General features: G+C 38.3%; 1 protein-coding gene and 1 pseudogene across 1 annotated transcript in view; one reads left to right on the top strand and one right to left on the bottom strand.

Annotated features, from left to right (window-relative positions):
* Positions 1 to 21,236, top strand: part of NKAIN2 (sodium/potassium transporting ATPase interacting 2) — a 391,888-nt gene that overhangs the window by 265,403 nt on the left and 105,249 nt on the right. The window lies entirely within an intron of this gene.
* LOC102435938 lies at positions 482 to 8,054 on the bottom strand (annotated as a pseudogene).

Here is a 21,236-nt window from a genome sequence, read left to right on the forward strand (position 1 = left end):
ACAACCTTTCTGTCTTTGGGCTTGCTTTTGTCTAGTCAGCCTTGGGCTGACCGTATCTGTTGTGCAGAAAATTTAGCAGATCTTCATTCGTTTTAGAATGAAAATCAAAATGGGGCTTATCTTGACCTAGTGAATGGATTCCAACTACATTTTCCTGTATTCATTCTGATCACTCTGCTGTCATGATGAAGAAACAAAGTGATTTGTGTTACCCAAATCATGCCCCTGACAACCTACTGTTCAGTTCAGGCCAGCCCCGTGAACACTGCCTGAGTGCTTGGCCTCTGCCAGCATCCAGGAAAACAAATGACAGGATCCCTGACTTTGAGGATGTCACAGTCAAAAATGGGGTGAGGTTGCTAAGGATTCAAACCAGGTGCACTTTTCAAGGATGTGATAGACAGAAAATACAGTTCGTGCATTTTTGTGGCATAATCTTGGCTTCTGAGTTCCAGCCTGCTTTTTGTAAAGTCAGCTAAACTCACACTCTTCTCATTGTTTTCACCAGCCTTTGAACCTGCTGTCTCTTCCAGGATGTCTGGCTTAGATCTGCTTTCATAGACTGCTGCTCTTCCAGCGATTGCTCTTGATTAACTCCACATCTCTCCAGTGCCTTTTCTCCACCTTCACTAAGCCTTTCTTTCACAGATTTCTGACCCCTGGCACGCCTGTCACCCCGTTGTTCGGTTTTCTGCCAATCAACTCCTAGCTGATTTTGAAATTAGCATTCACAAAGCCCACAATTTGCATTGCACATACATAAGATATTTCTTGTCTACAGCCAAAGGAAGAGGAGTTATCCGCATAATTGGGAAGAGGGGTTATTAATCACACAGCTTCCAGCGGAGCAGAAAGCACTGCCAGGCACCGTAATGACAAGCCAGGTGTGAGACTGGGAGCTCTCTCCTCCTCCAGCAGCATTGTCTTCTAGTTAGTATCAGACGTCACATTCAAAAGGGGTGCAGGTGTGCACAGCTTCAATAAAACCAAAAATAAAAACAACCCACACTTATAAAATAGATCAAATAAATATGTATGGGGAGAGCCAGGAAGGAAACCGACTAGAAGGATGGTGGTGTGCACCCTACAAAAATTAAGCCGATTTCTTCAAATGTGTGACTGCAACAGCGTGGTTTACAAAACATGTTCACAGGAATTGAATCCTTTAACGTGCAACAGTCCCGTGAGGGCAGCAGAACAGGTGAAAAGCCTTCCCCAAGATTTCTAAGCTGGTAAATAGGGAGGATGGACATCCTGACCTAGGTTTTTCTCTGCCACCAACAATAGGAAACGTCTCAACCTGTATGCCAGCACTAGCTGATGCGTAATGGATCCCTAAAGCCCCCCAAATTCTAGCTCGTTGGTGGCAACGCATGACATGATTGATTAGCTATGTCTGCTATGAGTGAGGGGAATGGAGTTGTTTGTGCCTCATATTTGGTATGCACACATTAGACCTCACTTCCTGTAACCAACACAATGAAAAGGGAGGGTGTTTTACAAAGAAATGTAAGTAAATGAAGCTTTCACGAAAAACATTTATTACAATAATGGAAGTTGCTTTATATTTTAAAATATATGTTAAGATTCCAAATAATTTATTAGAAAACAGAAACAAAAACAAATGTCCAGTCCCTCTTTTCTCTAGCTACCTTCTCAGGACCAATACCTCTACATTTAATATAAACTTCTCCAACCAAAATTGCTGGAAGTGTTTCCCTTTACTTCCTTGATTTCTTTAACTTCTGACACACTTCTACGTTCTTATTGTTTAATCAGATTGATTATTTAAATATATTTTATTGATTTTAAAGAGGAAAGGAGAGGGAGAGAGAGAGACATGCATCAATGATGACAGAAAATAATTGATTGGCTGCCTCCTGCACATCCCCTACTGGGGATGGAGCCTACAACCCAGGCATGTGCCCTTGGCCAGAATCAAACCTGGGACCCTTCGGTCCGCAGGCCAACGCTCTATCCATTGAGCCAAACCAGCTAGGGCTAATCAGATTGATTATTAGCAGTTTTAGGAGATGAGCAGAGGATATTGATAAAAATGTAAATAAGATAACTATTTCCCACAGATATTAAACTTGGCTTAGAAACCATATATGAATTAGCAGGGAAGTCATAGAAGACTTTAGAATAGGTTCCAATACCTGGTGCTGTCCACAGATTCACTGCCAAGTTCATCCTTCAGTGATATCTATTCCCTATTCAGAAAAATGTGTACCTTGTAGTTGTTATAAAATTGTGGAAATCCTTGTTCAACAGACTGTGGTAAAAAAAATTTTAAAGATAAAATGTGTATCTTCAAATGGATGGAGTCACTGATATTTCCAGTTATTTCCAGTTACTGATAAATATTTGCCGTTCAGCTTGCTGAGACTTGCTAAGAAATTTTCAAGACTTGGAATGCCTTTATCCAAGTGGATTTGGGGTTGTAGTTGGGAACGGTACATGAGTATTTCTTTAGATGTAGCTGATGTGTGTGGTATGGATGAGAGGGAATGGCCTTAGTGCTCACATTCCGCTTGACTCCTTCTTCAATCTGGAAATGCTTATTCACAAAGATTGGATTATCAAATATTCGGGTCCCGATTTTCATGTAGCTTAGGATATTGCTATTAGAGCAGTAAATAATACATTGATGTTGTGAACTTGCAGCATTTTAAAGGGTTAAGTGAGGAAATGGCATGAGCTGATACCCAGCTATTTTGCTGCATCCTGGAGTGATGTGGTTGCCATGTGGCTATTTGAATCAAAAAAATTAAGACAGATTTCTCAAAAAACAAAATAAGTTTGATTTGGTTGATTTGTTTCACAGTGAAAAATAATTTGTAAGTTATTGGTTTTGCCATTTTTATAAACAAAATTAGCCCTATCTGCAACTGTACAGTTTGGTAAAAATACACTCAAAGCACATGATTTTGTAAAAATTTACAAAAATACTATGTCAACAAATATATTGAAATTAAATAACATTTTAATATTCCCAGCACGTTTTATATAAATCAGATTAATCTAGGTGTCTTTAAGAGAAAGAGTTAAGAATGTAATTATTGGTTGTTGATTATGTCCTGGTAGTGATTTTAGTCTATTTCCAAGAAATTGCTATTGCAAATTGGGCAATTTTCAATTCTTTGCTTTTTGTTAAAATTGGAGAAAAAAAACACCTAATAGATCTATCAGTTGGTATACTCTTTGAAATATTGTTTAGATAATTATGTAAATTGTGGCATACAAATTAGAAGTTGCAGGAGGTATGTGACAGCATTGTAAAAAAAATGTCTCTAATAGTTCTCTATAACAACATTTTCCTGTGCTTAAGCCTAAAAACAAACAAGCAAAAAGAATAGAATTCATGCTGAACTCTGACTCAGTGTAGTACTAACAAGTAATGCATTTCAAAAACATTTTATTTTTATACCTAATGATTTTGGTCAACATTTGTGGAAGACTATTTTGTTTTGATCAATTGTGTGAAACATATTTTTATTTTCTCACCAAAAAAAAGATAAATATGTGAGGTGATGGACGTGTTAGTTAACTATTAATTTTGCAATCTATCTTTATATCAGATCGCCATGAGGTACACTTTAAATACAATTTTATTTTTCAATTATACCACAATAAAGCTGAAAAATATTTTAAATGTCAAAAAAAGAATACATTTTAAACAAATTTAACAAATATTTTATGGACTAGGAAAGAAAACTCATACTTAAGTTTATACATCTTTAATTTAATTTATACATCTTTAATTTAACACACACACACACATATATATACACTGAGTGGCCAGATTATTATGACCGGCCAGATTATTATGACCACCCCATCAGTACTTCATTGACACTTCCAAAAATACTGAATATTAAAAACTTCCTAAGCAAATACTCTCAAGGTTTTATTATTATTATTATTATTATTATTATTATTATTAACTAATTCACTTCATTGTACTGATGGGGTGGTCATAATAATCTGGCCGGTCATAATAATCTGGCCGGTCATAACAAGCTGGCCACTCAGTGTGTGTATATGTGTATATGTGTATACATATATATATATATACATATATATATATATATCTATACATCTTAACATAGAAAAAGCCAGGGGCCATCACGACCGAAACAACCAGACGGACAACAAACAGCAGGCTATGTGGGGCGACAAGGCCGGCAGGAGGGTTAGTGAGGGTCGACCAAACGACTGAACAAGCAGGCTGCATGGGACGACCAGGCCGGCAAGGGGGGTGGGGCAGTGGGGGCGAACAGGCCAGCAGGGGGAGCAGTTGGAGGCAACCTGGCTCGCGGGGGGCGGGGGGGAGGCAGTTGGGGGCAACCAGTCCGACAGAGGGGACAGTGAGGGATGACCAGGCCAGCGGGGTGGGGGGGCAGTTAGAGGCGACCAGGCTAACAGCGGAGAGCAGTTGGGGGCAACCAGGCCAGCGGGGGGAGGGGGGCAGTTAGGGGTGACCAGGCAGGAGGCAGGTGAGCAGTTAGGAGCCAGGGAACCCAGATTGGAGAGGGTACAGGCTGGGCTGAGGGGACTCCCCCACCATGCACGAATTTCGTGCACCGGGCCTCTAGAGTGTGTGTGTGTGTGTATGTGTGTGTGTGTGTGTGTGTGTGTGTATTTGTTGCAAAGAATGATTGGTATAAAACTTTCAAACAAATAAACATTACATTAGGAAAAACTGGAAGTAGTGGAATGGAAATACAAGTTCAAAAAGAAAAGGAACTCTATAAAATTTATGATTATTCTAAAAGAATATATACATGTGTCTTTAAATGAAATAAGGTGAATTTTAAATCACAGTGGCATTCAAATTTCATTAGATATATTTAAAAGATTAACTAATATCTCTTGAAAAGTATTAATATTTATAATATGCCAAAATAAATTGCCACTTTGCAGACACTTAAACTAAGGATGAAAAAATTTCAAATGTACACAGTTTGCAAGTGAATTTTTAAAAATTCTTTCAGAACATATGGGACTAGAGATGCTTAAAGACCACTACTCTAGTCCTTAATGCTGGCTAAGAATAGAAATTAATTGCTTTTTTAAAGGATTACCATAAACATGACCTACTTCTGGAAATTTTGTCTCCTTAGATGTGAGGTGGGTGCAATTTTCAAAATTTTCACCAGAAATATTAGTGTCTTCCCTTTTTTTAAACTACGAATCTCTCTGTTGCCCTGAATTGCTCAGAAACACATAGTGTCTGATCAGGAAGACGATGCTATCATACTAAAAATGGTACCACAGCTCTGGTTGTTCCATCAGCTCCTTTCTGGGCCTGAGAGTCATTTCACTTACAGTTCCTCAGGATCCAGCCAATCACATTACTAGCCTGCCATCAAACACTGAATCTGTGTTTCTCTCCTGTGTCTACTATATTTCCACACTAAAGAGTATGGTGGTTTAGAACCGGAACTGAAAAACTTGAGTCTTCTCATGCCTAGTTCCATGGCCAGACTGTACAACAATTTTCTTCCTAGGACAAAACTACTTTTCTGCCTGTGAAGGAAAGGGCCAGAAGGACAGCACTCGGCTTCTTCCCTATCTCTTGTGATGGTTCAATAGCTTTGCTGCTTAGCTTCAAATATTGCACACACTGCACCTACTCTAGTTTTCCTGGGTACTGGGGTACACCGACATACTTGTCCAAAGGTCATCACCCAATACATGAAATAAATGTGACTGGTCTTTCTGTAACATCAGAATAGTTCATATAAATATTCACAAAAATATGGGAAGAACCCAATCACAATTGTGAACAGGAGGTTTTTCCAGTGAGGAAGTTTCTGAAATAACACAATGAAGATGGTAAATAGAAACAGGAAAGGATATTTTTTGGCACAATTGAGTACCACAAAGCATATAAACTGTGTTCCACAAACTAATTTTAGAACCCCAACTGGATGTATCCCTAATTAGTAAGAAATAATCAAGATTCATTGGTACTTCTAAAATGGGCACATGCTTAACTTTATAACCATTCTCAATTCCTCTAGATAATGACAAAGTCATTGGAACACTAGGTCTTATCCACAGATGTCAATCAAGCTTTGGTAACAGTAAACCCTAAACAATCAGTTATCATGCCCTTTATTTTATTTTGCTTTATTCCTGAAATGTGCCTTATAAATTGGTGAGTATTCCTGTTCGTGAGCAAGTAAGCAGAATACAAGAACTTGAACAGTCTCTAAAGATATATTAAGTTGAAGAATTTTTTTTCTTAATGGTCTATGTATTCCCTACATGCAACTTCAGAAATATAAGGTAAAATATTCACAGTCAGGGAGTAACAATCCGTAAATCTTACACTCAGCTGTATAATAAACTATTTTGTAATTATGAACTAAATGAGATAATGTTTAAGAAATTATCTTGAAAACAATAAAGGTGGTATTATTTATTTTCTTCTTAATTCAATTTCTTCTGCTCATTGAGAATATTTTTTTCCTCAGGCTAATTCACAGTGATGTGCAAAAATGAACTAAATCCTGCTAAGTTTACTTACTCCCCAGTTAAAACTGTGATCTCTAGAGTCAATGTGATACTATTTAGTCTACCAACACACTAGCCTACACAGGGAACGTATATCCCACATCAACTATTAGGCATCAGTGGGCAGTATCTGCTTATGTGTATGTACTATTTAATGTGCTTGCTTTATAAAGCATATATATCAAAGCATAATATCACTTGATCCATGAGAATGCCTGGAAACATCATGGGATAAAAATACTAATACATTTAAGGTGGTGGTGAGGATTATTGGCTACAACAGATCACCAATAATTAGGTTTTCCTTTATTACTGTGAGATTTAAGTTGAAGTTCTCTGCATAGACTATTGTTCAGGGAACCATGCACAATTCCATTTCTTATATTTAATTCGATAATTATGAATTTGTTTCAGAATAAAATAGTAAAGTGTATTAAATAAGTTGTTTCAGAAAGAAAGAAATTATTGAACAGAAGGTTACCAACTTCCTCTTTTAAATCATAATATATCTTGTATTTTGGGATATCTTTTCAGTCACAATCAATTTTATGTATATAATTACATATATATGTGTGTGTATATATATATATATATATTTACATTTCACACACTTTTCTTCACATACTTTTCTTCACATGCACAACTGATAAGAAACATGGTAAGACAGTGGCACAGTCACCTGGCATCATGTTACTCCTCAGACAGAACACATCAGACATACCTTGTTATTTTTATTAGGGCAAGTGTGTATATTTTCTGTAACGTATATCACTTGTAAGCTGAACTGGTGAGGTTCTTCTCTCTCTCTCTCTCTCTCTCTCTCTCTCTCTCTCTCTGTCTGTGTGTGTGTGTGTGTGTGTGTGTGTGTGTGTGTGTGCTGTTCCCGGGGTTTGGTCACAATATGCCACCACAGTGGGGGCAAATCACCTTCTTCCTCTCTGCCGGCCGGGAGGGGGGGGTGGTGGGGTAGGGGGCAAAGCTTCAATGTAGGGACCATCAACCATGGTTTCCAGGGGTGGGAGGAGGAGGGGGAGGGGGGTTTCCTTCTGGAGCTGCTGCTTAACCTCTCGCTCCCAGCTCTACCTCTCCCTCTGCAGTTTCTTCCTGTGCTGTCTCTTGGCAAACTAATCAGGATCATTGCCCTCTCAGAAGGATGCCAGTCATCTAAGCACCACTCAGGGACCTTGTAGCACTCGCATCTCTCATAGGAGGCGCCCCCAGGAGAGTCAGGGAAGATGAATGGCTGAGGATGGTTGATGGGGCCAGAATTCATCCTCCGCCTCCCTTGGCAGCTGGGTGGCCTTCACCATATCCTTTTCATTCCTATGGTCTTCAAACCAAGCTCTCATCAAGCAAGCAAAGTACTGCTATTTGTCCCTGTGGACGCACCACGACTCCAGGTGGCACAGAGCTTGCTTATTAAGTCATGACACCTTCTACTGGTGGCTCAGGTAGGCCTCTGGCTCCGAAAATGCCAGGACTGCCCGCTCACCTTCACCGCTGCAGCTCCCAGGAAACGAAAGGCCCATGATAAAAACATTTTCTAAGAAATAGATCTTTGTTGGCAACTTTCTCTTTATAGGAACTTCTAAACACAGTTATAGTTATAATAATGGTAGAATGGGTTAGCATTTTCAAATAATAACAAGGCATTCTCAAAGGAAGGATGTAAAGATGATTTATAATGACAGCTATAATATAGGGATAATATATTGTTTAGCTTGTTATACTTCAGTGAAAAAGACTAACAGTATGCGCAAACATACTTAAGCTAAATAGTGTTTACACAGTAGAAGAAGAGCCATCTGTAATATTCCTTCTGTACCTTTTGCTTGTACCAATCCTATGAATAGAATGTTCAACTCTACTATTCTCAACCCACACATTCTTCTACACAACTCAGTATATGATTCCTAATCCTCATTATTTTCTTGCCTATTCCTGTCTGTGTGGCATCATGGCTGTGTTTGTCCAGACTCTGCCATTCATTCTTCTGATCTTTGTCCTGATTCCCACACATTCTTAAATTCCTCTCAAGCAGTAACCCTGAGAGTCAAGGCTACATCATTTTACCCTCATATGATTATCACTTATAACCTTCTCTGAACTTCTCTGAATACAATATTATATTTTATTATACTTAAATGAGTCAGCTCTTTGTCACATGATTATTTTGGTTAATACTAATTGCAAATATGACTCCAAAGTCAAGGACTGAAATAGGTCCAAGGATATTTTGAGTTTCTTTATGTCCTTTTTTTTATTCTGAAATGTCTGCATTGCTCTACTTTCCTTATTGATTTTCAGTCTCTCCACCTCTTAAATTTGATCTGCTTCTTATCAGCAACTTTATAAATGCAAAGCATTACTTTTACCTCTCACTATCCAATGTCTTTCAGTCTTTCATCTTTCCTTTTCTTATTCCTTTTCCATACTTTATTGATTTCTTCATCATAAAATTGTGGGTAAATTTTCTCTTTTAAATTTCTATATTTTACAAATAATATTTGCCGTAATTTCATGTCATCCTAGCCATCCTATTAGTCACATGCCACATTTAGGTTGATTTAGTCCTAATATACTATGTAGGTTACAATGAAAATCAATTTTAAGAGAAATTATACTGTGAGATACGGGAAAGTTCCATATCAGTGATTCAATAGTTGTTCATGGATTTATTTCAGCAGTGTGCTTATTTCACAAATCTAGGAAAGTCTGTATTGCTTACAAATTAACACATTAGAGAAATGTTATTAAAGGAGGATGAATTCTGCCCTAGCCAGTTTGATTCAGTGGGTAGAGCATTGGCCTGTGGACTATAGGGCCCCGGGTTCGTTTCTGGTCAAGGGCACATGCCCAGGTTGCAAACTCAATCCCCAGTAGCGGGTGTGCAGGAGGCAGCCAATCAATGATTCTTTCTCATCATTGATGTTTCTATCTCTCTCTCCCTCTCCCTTCCTCTCTGAAATCAATAAAAATGTATTTTTTTTAAAAGGAGGATGAATTCTGAAAAGATGATAAAGCAGTGGTCAAAACCAAATGAGAAAATGTTTGGCCACTTAATTACAAGTCTGAGATCTGAATTGGAATGAGATAGTCATGTGGTGCCCACACTTTCTTTGATACAAACTTATGTCTTAAAAGCTTCAGGGTCCCTGTGGTACTTCATCAGGAACTAAGTTTGAGAAACCATGTCACAAAAGTGGAATGGATTTATCTTCTGACAAAATATTACGACTACCTGATAGGCTTCCCATAACTTACTGCCAGGATAGCATGGGAAGTAATGGGTCAGAATTGCTGTCTTCTTGTGCATTCAGGAGCTTCATTAGCAACTGGATTTAGGGTGATTAACAGTCCTGAGCAAACCCAGTTGACTAGTCATTCTACATGTTCCTGAAATTCTATCTCCTTCCTTGTAGATGAAACTGAGCTGTATGCAGAACATACCCTTCCTTCAGTTATTAACCTTGCACACATGTTTCACTTATATAGAATTAACACATAGATTCAAGCCCAAAAAGAAGGTTAATTTCCTTTTCTTATTTAATTCATCACCTATTGGGCTCTGTATTGCAGGCCAAGGAGCTCTCCTCGGCCCTACTGCTCCTGGGAGTGAGGCCAAATTGGAATGAAACAAAGCCAAACTAATCATTCAGTTAAAAATACAATCAGTGATTCAGTTAAATCTGTTAGACACCATCACTTACCAGTGGTGGAAGTTTGCAGTTTTTAAATAGTAGTTTAAGGTTGTATTGATTCAATCTAAAGATTAAAATTTAAAGCAATTTTATTTCTCCATACTGTTTAACTGCTTGCATTCATCCAGTCACTAAACAAGTATTTGCTGAAAGCCTCTTCCTGCTCTCATGGAATGTAAATTTTTATGAGAAGATATATCTATATCTATATCATCTATATCTCTCATCTATACCTATATCTATCTACTGTGCCCCACAGAACTGCTCTACTGCAGAATAAAGGAAGACAAGAGAAAAGAGCTACCAGAGGGTGATCAAGGAAGGCAACTCTGATATGTAATTTTTGAGCCAAGTTCTGAGTATAATGAGAGCTGGGCCATGTAACTATTTGGGAAAAAAGAACATTCTAGGTAATGGATAGTAAGGGCAGGGAGCTCTACTCGTGAGGGTGGATCTGCAGCTCTGACCATGTGCAATATGGTCACCAGACTGCAGCCAGTAAATGCAGGTCACCATTCTCAAGAGCAAGTCAGCTTACCTATCTCTCTCTTCCTTCCTCTCTCTCTGCCTTCAGTCTATTTAAATCCTCCTCTTTCTTTAAAATACTCAACACTTTCCTTCAGAATCTGGTCATTCTCCCACTCTTTATTTCCCACATTTGAATCAGCCTTAAATTTATTTTTTAAACTTTTAAATTCACTTTGCCTTATTCCATTTATCTGTGTCTGTCCACCTGTCACACCAGATGGTGAGCTTACTACTCCCCTTCTCAGGCCTGTGCCTGCCTGTCCTTTTCTCCACCGCTGTTCTGAAGAAGAACATCATTCCCATTTTTGAAGGTTGAAATCATGAATCATCTTCACTATTCTGGTGCCATCTCTCCTCCCGTACAAATAATCCAAATGCATTTCTAAGACATTAAGTCTTAGAGAAGCGTTAGTTATTTGCTGGCTAGAAGCCAATATTTGTCAAGGTTTCTCTAGAAAATTCTTCCAAGTGTTAAATTTTACTTATATATTAGGTTATAATCTATCACAATTTCAGTGAAGTTAAATAAGGTTTTTACAGTAAGTTATGCCTTACCAAAGGTTGATTGGCATGATTCATTATCATCAGTGATCCCCCTCAGCACCAATTAGTTCATATAAACCTTGCAATTTGGGGGAGTGTTTTTCTTAAAGCTTCATTCAATGAGAAAAAGTCTAGAATAATAATAATGAAAATATAATTTTGTATATAATTATCTTAACTATAGTGTAGACAATTTCACACATAGTTATTGTGCTGTATTCCACAGCTCTTTCAAATGAGGGCCCTATGGGTTTGGCTGGAAAATTATTACATCATTTAAGTTAGAAATTTAAAAAAAATCATTGAAAGCTCTATTTATATAGATCTGCATCAACATTTACCTGAGATTAATCTTCACTTTTATTTTCTCTTCGTGATCCATTTTGGGTTCTTTTTTCCTTTTAACCCCATGTGTTTACAGATGTGTATCTCCAGAGAAACATAATGACTCCCCCAACAAAGGCAGTTTGTTGCTTGGCTGTGCCTTTGCTGAAACCCAGTCAGAGGCTCTGATGACAGATAGTCTGCTTGTCAGCTTTGCCTCATGAATCCGAAGAAAATGGAACTTGTCGGGAGCTGAGCCTCAAGCACTACCTGTGCCTCTCATTTGGGCCATTCCCTGCTGGGTTTGGCGGAGGTCTTAGTCTTCCATCATTTAGTTCACTGACAGAGAAAGAAGGGAGCCGTTGCACTGTTAGGTACCACTCTGCAGACTGCTATATTGCAAAATAAACAAACACTATATTTTTAGGGCACCACCTGCAGCAAGCAGCTGTACCAAACAGAGCAGAACCACGAAGGATGTGATTTGTTCCATTTAACATGAAGCCTTGAGGTTTGAGACGAGAGGGAGGAGAAGGTTCTATGTATACAACCCACACATCCGCAATTTAAACGGAAGCTGATTTCCTTTCAGACTGGAATTGAGGTATCATTAGATCTCTCCTCCTTTCCCACCCCACAACCTCTGATTGAAAACAATTCTATTATTGGGGTTATAACTGTTAACTGAGAAAATCATTTTTCTCTACCAATAAACTTCCTTTTCCATTCAAGGGCAATTTTCTCTCATAGCAACCTATACTTAAATGCCAACATCTGCTAGATCTAAGCTGCATATAAAATGGTGTCTGGCATTTACATGATGCCAATGACATGATTAGAGAAACTCATATACTTGGCTTACATAGCATTTTCTCCTATCTTATAGCTTTCATCTATTCCGGTCCGCTTCAGGGTCTGTCTGCCTCTCTAAATGTGCCACACAAGTCCAAAATACTCTGAAAGCTGAACTTTTAGCTCTTACTCTCATTGACAAATCAGTTCTTGCATTAACTCCTACCTTTCCAGACACTAAATAAGTGTAATGCATCAGGATAAAATCCACCATATCTGTATTGTCTAGTACCTAGAATTGTGAGGCTGATCCGAGGGATATTTTAAGTACTTGGTTTCCCCCCCTAGATTTAAAAATCTCATTCTCTTAATGGCTATTGATTCTGACCTCACAAACCAACGCCACCATTTCATTTTGAGTTCTTCCAGGTGAGCTGGGATAAACATAATTAAATTATAGATGACTCGAGGCCATTCAAGTAGTTACAAATTGAGGTCATTTTAAGTACAGAGAGGGACAGTTACCTTTAATATTCGATTGGCCACCAAGAACCATACAATATTTTGCTTTTCCTTGACAATGAACACTTTTTTAAAAGAGAGAAGAATGGTTTAAATGTTTAAGAGATGTACTAGAAATCTTTCTTAATGCCCGTACCACTGCCTAGATTTTTAATCTGAAGGAGGAAAGTTCTTTGACCATTTTCTTGTGCCTCATTAGCACTTTTGCTCTCAGACTCAGAAGTGTGATGAAGGAATTACAAATCTGCAATGATGCATGGCTCCAGCTAATAAAGGAAATCAAATCTTTTGAGCCAGGAAACCAAGTTTCCTCCATTATTTTTACTTTCATCATTAAGATGATGGTTTCTTGAATATTGGGCACACAATAAATTCCTGCCAAAATAGTCTCCAGGAGTATTGAATGTGAGAATTGCTTTCATCTCTTTCACCTTTTATCACATTTTAAAAGAAATTTTCTGGAAAAAAGCTTCCAGACTTGGTTTTGCTAAGTTATGTCTGTTTCTGATTCCTTGTCAATCAACCGAGTCTCTACTTTATGACTATGGGACAGTGCTGTTTAACTGCATGTCATTGAAACACAAAAGAGGACCTTTAGTCAGAGCATCATGTTCCAAAAGAATGAGTCTGTTAGCTGGATCCTTAGTGGTTAATTATAGTCTCCCGAATGTTCTTCAGGACTCTCTGGGAAATATTAAAAGAAAAGAGTGAGTCTGCCCATTAGTGAGTGTGGAATAAGCGAGAGGACTGAGTGAAGCAGGTATAACTGGACAGTGAATAAGGCTAAAGGAAAGTGGGTGGCAAAGGAGCGGATTCACCCTTTCAGATGATTGAAACAGTGTGTGAAGGCTACAGAGACAAAAGTTCGGCATCGTCTCTAAGCCTCAGGTTCCTCACCTTCAATAGGCATAACAATACCATCCACTCATTTGTGTGTGTGGTCAAAACACATAACATGAAATCTACCCTCTTCATAACCTTTTAATTGTACAACACAATGTTTTAGCTATATGTACATGGTGGTACAGCAGATCTTGGAACTCTTTCATCTTGCTGGATGGAAAGTTGGTACCTGCAGAATAGTGACTTCCAATTTCTCCCTCCCCCAAACCCGTGGCAACACCCTTCTTCTTTCTCCTTCTGTGAGTGTGACTGTTCTAGGTGCCTCAAACAAGGGAAGTCAACCAGCATTTGTCTTTCTGTGACCGTTATCCATATCATTTAGCATAATGTCCTAATGGCTCATTTATGTTGTCACATATGAAAGGATTCTCTTCTTTGAAGGCTGAGTAATATTCCACTATAGATATATACTGCATTTTCTTAATCCATGCATCTGTCAATGGGCATTTGTGTTGTTTTACACTTCTTGACTGTTGTGAACATAGAATGACAAATATATTTTAGAAATCCTGTTTTAAATTCTTTGGAGTAAATAGGCAAAAGTGGAATTTATGGATTATGTAGTTCTATTTTTAATTTTTCAAGAAGCTTCCATACTATTTTCCATTATGGCTCTGTACCATTTTACATTTTCATTGACAGAGCACAAGGGTTCCAATTTATCCACCTCCTTACCAAGATTTATTTATATTTGTATAATAGCTACATTGACAGTTAGGAGGTGATATCTTACTCTGGTTTAAATTTATAGTTCCTTAATGATTAGTGACACAGAGCATTTTTTTCATATTCCTCTTAGTCATTTGTATGTCTTCTTTGAAGAAATGTCTATTCCAATATTTTACTCATTTTTTTTTGCTATTAAGTTGTAGGTGCTCCTCATGTATTTTAGAAAATAACTCCTTATTAGATATATGGTTTGCAAATGTTTTCTCTCATTATGTAAATTGCTTTTTTACTTCGTTAATGATTTCCTTTGCTGTGCAGAAGCTTTTTCGTTGGGTATAGCCCTGCTTGTCTATATTTGCTTTTGTGGCCTGTGTTTTGGTGTCATTTCCAAGAAATAATTCCAAGATCAATGTTATAAAGTGTTCCCCTTATGCTTTCTTTTAGGAGTTTTATAGTTTCCGATCATATGTTTAAGTTTTAATCTGTTTTGAGGTGTTTTTTGTTGTTGCTGTTTTTTTTAAACTTTCTTATTTTGCATTTCTTGAATTTTAAATTCATTTTTATTCTGTAATCTTAGGAAGTCATATTTTCTATTTTGCTTTTGTTAGTGGTTAGCACTGCATTCTGCCCTATATCCTTACCAAAGATATATGTAATAAGTATGTTTAACATTGTCCTGAATAATGCAAGACACTTATAGTGCTCTAAGTTCCTCAAAACACCCTAATTTTCTTTATTTTGTGATTGGCTTGCTAAGATTTTATATCTACTTTAATTTTATCACTCCCTTAATTTACTATTACTTTTCTTACTTTTAATTCTTTATGTTTTCCCCCATGTTTTGAAGAACTCTTTGTCTTCTATGGCTTCTTAGTATTCCATTCTAGAATCCGGTCCTAGTCCACAGCCCTTCATTCTTTCCAAATCTTTGTATTGATTCTAGTTATGTATCATTTTGTTAACACTGTAAGAAATATGACCTAGAGCTTTATTTATTTTCAAGGCCAACTATAAAGAAGTAGAAATTACTTTTAATTAAGGTCCCCTTTTATCCTTTCTACCTAAACACTAAGAATATCATCTTGTTTGATATAGGTCACACCACTTAACTGTCTTCTAACTCCTTTGGGGGGGTATTTTATTTAAAAAATAAATAACACCTCATTTGGAATATTGTATTGGTATTTTTTTCAGGTAAATATCTTTGTGACCTTTGGCTTATGCTTGCTATAGAATGATACAGTTTTCAAAGAGAGTAAGTTTGTTGTCGTTGTTCCACTCTCATTACTTTGTATCTGGCCAAAGAAAATGCATAATGTATGTTCTCTGTTGCAATTGGTAGGAATAAAGAGTGGAGATTGGGATATATGGGGACAGAGAAAATGAATGGCTGGAAAATCTATAATTGGATATAATTTAGGATCTTTCTAGTTTCTTTTACATATGAGAAAAATCTTCTGTGTGCCTTGTAATTCTATCCTTCTAAGCACCTTCACCTATAAGCAGGTGAGAAACCAGAAATAGAAATGAAAGCTACAGAGATCATTGAAATTCAGACTTTAAATTGTGAGCACCAGTGAAGCAGACAAACTTACAGGAAAGAGAAACTAGTGAAAGAAAGGAACAGAGGCAGGAGGATAATGACATAGGAAAGGCAGGAGAAATGTCAGAGAAATGTAAAGAGGAGAGCAAATACTGGGAAAGAATGTAATATGCATTTCCCTCAAGGAAGCTAAGATTTACTTCAAGTTCCAAATACATATACATAATCAGTGTCGATAAATACATATAGTCAGTGACACACCTACATGGAATGGTGCACAGATTCAGAGAACAAATTATTATGAAATAGCTAATCATTAAAGAGCCAGAGAGCTATGATGATTAGTATCATTAAGGAGCCAGATACTTAATGACTAGGATGCTGTGCAGGATGGAAAACATTATAGTCATAAGTCAGAAATCTTCAAGAAGACTATTTGAAAGATGTGCTGACACCATGCACTTGAAAGTGGTCACAGTTTTAATTTGTTTATGATGGCGATCCACAAAAAGGTCCCAATGTTTGACTAGGGGCATAAACATTAAACACCTTTTATTAGCTGAAATTTCAACTTTGTGATTATGTGGTATGAAGTTCTTATAACAGAGGCCAATATCATTTTAAGAACTCATAACCATAGGATATAATTAGGTCGACTCAGTAATAAGTCTCAAGAAGAATTGTGAATGCAGAATCATATTTAAAGTCCCTGCAGTCCAGAGAGAAAAATACTCTCAATACCTGTGATAAAATACAAACTAGATTTGCTGACTTGGATAACATTTTGCTTCTTGATATGGTACAGTTTAAGGCCAGTGTAAATAATGTTCTGTGATATATATTCTAACTTAAGATCATGACCATCAGGACCATGAACTGAATAGAACAATGCTTTTCTTAAAATTTTTATGAGGCGAGATTAATGCAGATTTCCCAATCACTGCACACATGGAAGATCCAACTAAAAGGATTCCCTGGGCTTCACTCGGGTCCTGCACTTGACGTATCCAACCAGCATCTGCTGAGGAAGCGGCTCCCACAGAGCTATCCTGTCGAGCTTCCAAAGTTGTGGGTGTTGATAAGTTTTGACTGCGCAGCCAGCATATGTCATGATAAATTTCCAACCCTCTAAGTAAAGAGAATACACACTGTTCTCCGATCAAGATCAGGCCTGATTTCCCTCCCACCCTCTTCTTCAAACACATTTGGGAACAAACAGAAGTAAATACTTGACAGGTGTAATAGCACCAGTGTCATTCACTGAAAGAGAATGAGCCACAAGTAGAAAGTGTTAATTCACTACGGCAGTCACATCCTATTAGCAGAAGAAAGGGTTCGCAGGCTCCCATCCCTTTCAATGTAGACACAGAGAAGGGGAACGCCTGTCCCTGAGGGCGACTTGAAACACCTAGATATTTCCATGTGGGCCCAAAGGGGACTTTTTAATGAGACTTCCTTACATCTCCCTGTGCTCCCTATAGGCTGTGTTTAACGAAATTATCTCTTTATCAAGACTTGAATCGCTTTGTCATTTCTGTGCTGCCCACATGTCATTATCTCCTCCACTCAGAGAAGCTACTGTTCTTGCATCGACTTTGCTGGAAGAAGGGAGTTGGGCCATGCATCACCCAAGCAGATTCCACGTGAAGGGCTCAGAGACAGGGACCCCATAGGGAACAGTCAGTGGGGGCTGAGCAGTGAGCACACACCAAATGGATCCCCCTCCTGCTTTGAGCACATGAAAAGCCAACACCAGACTCGATTCGGTCACTCAAGCTTACACACTAGCTTCAAAGGCAGAGACGAAAGGGGCGGCTGTTCTTATTCACAGCAAGTGGGGAAAAGCACTCGGCCAAGGGAGCCGATCAGGGCTTGGCAGTCAATGGCGAAGCCCAGAAGGTTCTGGCTGGTGTGGGTGGGACGCTGAGGGTGCTGGGGACAGTCTCGGCTCGCTGGAACCCAGTAAAAATCACTGCATTTTTAAAGGAGAATGGGTTCTTTACAGGTGAGTTCATGGTAGAAACGGGTAAGTTTCAAAACAATAAAAACATAAAAGCCTAACAAATTAGGAGTGAGCATTTATACCATAAAAATGTTTTCCTCTCTCGAGTATTAAATTAAAGGTTTGTTTCCTGAGTGATGGAAAGTGATTCAAGTTTCAGGAATGGACCAATTCCATAAAATTGGTTACACCTGCAATCGGATAGCATCACAGGCAATAAGAAAAGAACTATGTCTCTGCTTGAAATTGTGTTTGCATGAATCTGTTGAAAAGATTTTACATTTTTTAAACTATAAAGTAGCCGTCAGCAGCCTAACTACGTGTAGTGGAGATCCCTTAGCACTGGGTTTCTCAAAGTCTGGTCCCTGCACCTGGACCATCAGCACCGTCTGGGAACTTATCACAGATGCAAGTTCTCAGGCCCCGCCCAGACCTCTAAACCAGAAACTTTGTGATGGGACCCAGGAATCTGATGCACGTGATTCTGATGCACAACGAAATTTGACAACCGCTGCCCTCATTAGCCAAAGTACATTTTTGATAACAGGTCCCATAAAATATTACTTTAAAATATTTGAGGGGAGGATAAATAAATAAAATTTCATAAAACAAATAAAGAAACTATTGAAGAGAATCTGGAATGAAAATCTGACATATCTAATCATTGCAATGGGTTTCTTTCAGCCAAGAGGTTGAAAAATATAAGTTCCTTAGTCTAATATGGAAGGAAGAAAGGAAGGAAGGAAGGAAGGAAGGAAGGAAGGAAGGAAGGGAGGGAGGGAGGGAGGGAGGGAGGGAGGGAGGGAGGGAGGGAGGGAGGGAGGGAGGAAGGAAGAGAATGCAAGAAAAGCAGCAGGTTATGCTGTAACTTTTTTTATTTCTCTTTAAATTCCCCCCTTTCTAAATTTCACTATAGAAAACTTTACTTTTATCCCAAGCATGGAATTAAGCTTGTCTTTATATCCATGTTGTCTTGTGCTATATTTAGATTGTTCAAAAGCCTGGATCACTTCTACCCAAAGGTCTCTAGGCATCACCTCTCCATCCCCATTGACCAGATGGTGATCTCTGCTCTCATCACTACACTCCTGGACACTTCAGCTTCATTTCCATTTAACCTCACGGCTCTCCATCCATCTCCTTTCCAATCAACACACAACGCTCCTGCCAAAACCAGCATTACTGCCTGCCAGTTCCCTAAACTCTGGATTTGCTCCCTGTCACTCCTGTATAAAATTAAAATTCTTCATAATTGGGTTTTCTGGCCCTTCAGATGAGCATTCAGGCAAACTAGAGTGCATGGCCTCTTATGGTGTTTCCACCTTTGTCCCTTCTCTTCAGGTTGTATAGCCACTGCTTCCTACGTCAGTTCATAGCTTTGCCTTTCTCTCTTCTGCATTATCCAAGCTTACTTTCCATGTTTACCCCTCAGGAAGTTCGCCGGACCAAACAAGGATGAGAAAAGCCATATACCCAGAGTTATCCAGAGAAAAGTTTGACCTATTTGGTTTTTTGGCTCCAAGACATTTGCCCCATTGATAATAGATGAGACCTTCCTCAGGCCACCTCCTCAGATAACACCGAACAAGCACAGTTAGGAAACACACGATGGGGAAAAGCACATGGTAACAAATTCAAGTGCTTTATAGTTTCTCTTTTAAATATAGGTCTTAAAGGACTCAGATCACTGCGTTCCCTATGTCTGGCATACTATGCCTCGAAGTCATCAGGTGGCCAAAATGCAGTTAGTTATATCTTGAGACTTAATGGTACAGGATAAAAATCTGGAATGTGGTATTTGGATAAAACTGAGCATTTTCCTGTCATTCCTTAAAGGGACCTAAAGCCACCTCTATTATAAAATGTACTACTACATTTACTAATAGATTTTTGCCTTACTCTGAAATACTGCCTTAACTCATATTGTGGCGAGTAAGTTATAATTCACCAATGAGCAGAGAAGTTTGTTCCTTGCTAGTTTTTCTTTTAATATTTTTATGAGGCATGAAAGTAGGGTGGAAGGAATAAACAAAAATATCTTTGTTATTTTTCTCAGAGCTTTATATAAATGACTTCAAGGTTTGTAGATGACAATAATCACCGAGTTAAAATATTCCTAGTCTCATATGGTGCTATTTGTGCCTCCCCCATATCATAGCATAAAAATAAACATAAATCTAACTGGGATGAGCATTGAAATAATTTTTAAGAACTAAGATGGTTATTTTTCTCATAGAAACTAATAATTTTTTATTAGTAGTATGGATATTCTTGGGATCCCATATGCTGTAACCATTTACTATAAAAAAGTCAGTTGTGTGGTGCAGTCTCCAGTATTCACACAAGATAAACTATGGTTTTGATATGGGAACCATGTTGCTTTATGGTTTTTTAATACCCAACCTATTTGTTGGGAGTACTCAATAGCATTTGAACTCATTACAATGGGCAGCCCATGTCACAGTGCAGGTGTTAGGGACCCATGGCCGCCTGTACTTTACACTAATGTACATGTCACATCTCCCAAGTCACATTCTTAGAAAAGTGTCCGTTTGAAATCTAAGTCAGAGCAGCATCACTTCACATACAGATTTTCTGCTCTCGGGAGTATATTCCAGGTTGAAGACAAATGCATATTGCAAGGTGATGTGGTGACTAGTATTATAGAAAAAAGCACATATAATAGGAGAACTCAGATAAGGAACACTTAACCCACCTGGGGAGATTAGGAAGGCAGGGGTGGAGATGAGGTACCCTGCTCAGTCCTGAAGGATGAAGAGTTATCCAGGAGCAGCAGGTGAGGGCGGGCAGGGAAAGGGCAGGCATTTGTGTGGCTGGAGAAGACAAGGAGGTTCAGAGCTGATGTGGACCCATGAGCCCACCCTTCCTTATAGCCCCCTTTCATTATACACTTCCTGTCTGCAGGCCGGTGGGGAAAGGACCCTGCATCTGTTTAAGTCCTACATACTTACCTGTAAACCAAGAAAAATGAAGGTACATTTTTATAAAACAATTCTAAAACATTTTTTAAAAGGGAAAGCAGACACCATCACCATAAAATCAATAACCTGAAGCAATTATCGTAAATCTGCATCTCACACACACCATTCCATTGTGTTTTAGGCATGTGCCTAAAAGCACTTCTGTTTACATATATTTACACTTAATATAGAGTATGTGGTTT

This window comes from Myotis lucifugus, unplaced genomic scaffold (assembly GCF_000147115.1).
Source record: "Myotis lucifugus unplaced genomic scaffold, Myoluc2.0 scaffold_57, whole genome shotgun sequence".
In the NCBI taxonomy this organism is placed as follows: Eukaryota; Metazoa; Chordata; class Mammalia; order Chiroptera; family Vespertilionidae; genus Myotis; species Myotis lucifugus.